Source organism: Trichechus manatus, unplaced genomic scaffold, assembly GCF_000243295.1.
Source record: "Trichechus manatus latirostris isolate Lorelei unplaced genomic scaffold, TriManLat1.0 scaffold00027, whole genome shotgun sequence".
Lineage (NCBI taxonomy): Eukaryota > Metazoa > Chordata > Mammalia > Sirenia > Trichechidae > Trichechus > Trichechus manatus.
Genome location: NW_004443963.1, coordinates 23,694,781 through 23,697,458, shown reverse-complemented (window position 1 = coordinate 23,697,458; position 2,678 = coordinate 23,694,781). Strand labels below are relative to the sequence as shown.

General features: G+C 43.9%; 1 pseudogene; it reads left to right on the top strand.

The window, feature by feature from the left end:
- The first annotated feature begins 1,837 nt into the window (after nucleotides 1–1,837).
- LOC101357205 (ADP-ribosylation factor-like protein 2-binding protein pseudogene) lies at nucleotides 1,838–2,356 on the top strand (annotated as a pseudogene).
- The last annotated feature ends 322 nt before the right edge of the window (nucleotides 2,357–2,678 follow it).

Below are 2,678 nucleotides of genomic sequence, written 5' to 3'. Positions count from 1 at the left end.
TAAACGGTGTAGATATAGAACCATCTAATGGCGAGGAAGTCAAGCAATACCAAGTAATAATAGACTGGTTCAAAACTAGGAAGATAAGGGTAAATTTCACAGTAACCACAAAGAAAGTTAACAAACCTACTCATCAAAATAAAGAAGAAAAACATAAAGTCTCAGCAAAAACAAAAGAAATGAAAAAAAACCACAAACAAAAGGAATTCAGCACAGGAGAGTAAGAGGAACAAAACTGGAGGACATTATGCTGAGTGAAATAAGTCAATCACAAAAGGACAAATATCGTATGAGACCTCTACAGTATAACTCATGTAAAAGTTTACACACAAAAAGAAACAATCTTTGTTGGTATGAGGGATGGGAGGAGTGGGAGGGAACTAAATAGATAAGTGGTAACTTTGGTGAAGGGTAAGACAGTACACATTACTGGGGAAGCCAGCACAACTTGTACAAGGAAAGGTCATGGAAGCTCCATAGACACTTCCAAACTCCCTGAGAGACTGAATTGTTGGGCAGAGGGCTGTGGGGACCATGGTTTCAGGGAACATCTAGCTCAATTGGCATAACAGTTTATAAAGACACTGTTCTACATTCTACCTTGGTGAGTAGCGTCTGGGGTCTTAAAGGCCTGTGAGCAGCCATCTAAGATATTCCACTGGTCTCACCCCTTCGAGAGCAAGGGAGAATGAAGAGAACAAGATACAAGGAAAAGATTAGTCCAAAGGACTAATGGAGCACAGCTACCACGGCCTCCACCAGACTGAGTCCAGTACAGCTGGACGGTGCCCGGCTACCACCACTGGCTGCTCTGACCGGGATCACAGTGGAGGGTCCTGGACACAGCTGGAAAAGTATGTAGAACAGAATTCTAACTCACAAGGAAAGACCAGATTTACTGGCCTGACAGACTGGAGAGGACCCGAGAGTATGACCCCGGACACCCTTTTAGCCCAGTGTGAAGCCCCTCCCGAAATTCGCCATTCAGCTGGGGATTGGACAGCCTCATAAAACAAAACAGGACTAATGAGGCACAGCAGTCCAGGGACAAGGACTAGAAGGCAAGAGGGGACAGGAAAGCTGGTGATAGGGAACCCAAGGTTGAGAAGGGACAGTGTTGACATGTCATGGGATTGTTGACCATTGTCATAGGACAATATGTGTACTAACTGTTTAATGAGAAACTATTTGTTCTGCAAATCTTCATTTAAGGTACAAAAAAAAAAAAAGAATTATCTATGTGAGATCAAATTGACAACAGCAACTCAAGGGGTTTGATGGGAAGCCTAGGGGACAGTGAGTTGAAGATAATGGTGATGGAATAATTTGGAAAAGGAGAGTGAGAATAGCAGCACAACTGGAAGAATGTAATCGATGTCACTGAATTGTACGTGTAGAAACTTTCAAAATGGTGTAACTTTGGCTATGTATATTTTCACCAAAAAAAAGTTCCTCAAGGTCAAGAAGGGAGAGTGTTGACATGTTGTAAGGTTGTTAACCAATATCATAAAACAGTATGTGTACTGACTGTTTAATGAGAAACTATTTATTCTGTAAACCTTCATCTAAAGTACAATAAAAAATTTTAAAAAAATGTTACATTCATATAATGGAATATTATGAAGTCATTAAGAATGACGATCTTGGCTATGGTGACGTGAGGCAGGGCGTGGTTCCTAGAGGTCAGTAACGGAGACCTCGCGCAAAGATACCTGGCTGGGCATGGAGATCTGCGCAGGCGCAGATTCTCACTCCACTGGACAGTGAGCAGGCGGCCTGCCCCAACACTAATCCAGGTCAGAGCTTGGGAGGCCCACTGGCTGCTCCCTCGCACAGGATGGATACCCCAGCGGCGGGGGAAGCCACAGACACCTCAGAAGAAGAGAGCTTTGCGCTGTCCACATCTTCCACCTCTGATGCAGAATTTGATGCTGTGGTTGGAAACATAGAGGACATTATCATGGATGACGAGTTCCAGGTGTTGCAGAGAAGCTTCATGGACAAACACTACCAGGAGTTTGAAGACACGGAAGAGAATAAACTCGCCTACATGCCTGTTTTTAATGAATACCTTTCTATGGTAGAAAAGTATATTGAAGAACAGCTGCTGGAGCAGATTCCCGGATTCAACATGGCCGCTTTCACAACAACATTAAAACACCATAAAGATGAAGTGACTGATGACATATTCAACATGTTGCTCACTTTTATGGATTTTCTGGCATTTAAAGAGATGTTTCTGGACTATAGAGCAGAAAAAGAAGGCCGGGGACTGGACTTAAGCAGTGATTTAGTAGTGACTTCATTGTGCAAATCACCATCCATGCCAGCTTCCCAGAATACCCTGCGGCACTAGCTCCCACCTCGGGGCAACTGGAGCCTTCTGGACATCGCCCCCTATAGGCCGGAAAAGGCTTCTGATAAAGATGACAGGAGAATACATCTTAGAAGCACTGACTCTGTTCTGAGACTCTTCCTTAATGTTAAGTATTGATGGGTCAAAAAATAATTACCTGACCCTCCTGGAACCTCTGCTTCTGCCGAATCACCTCCTTATATTCAGTAACCCTAATACTACTGCCAGAGTAGACACCCCGGGGGCTTCTGAGAGTCAGACAAATCTGGGCCAAGATATGTCGAGAATTCCACTTGGAGGTCCATTTCCCCCAGCATACATG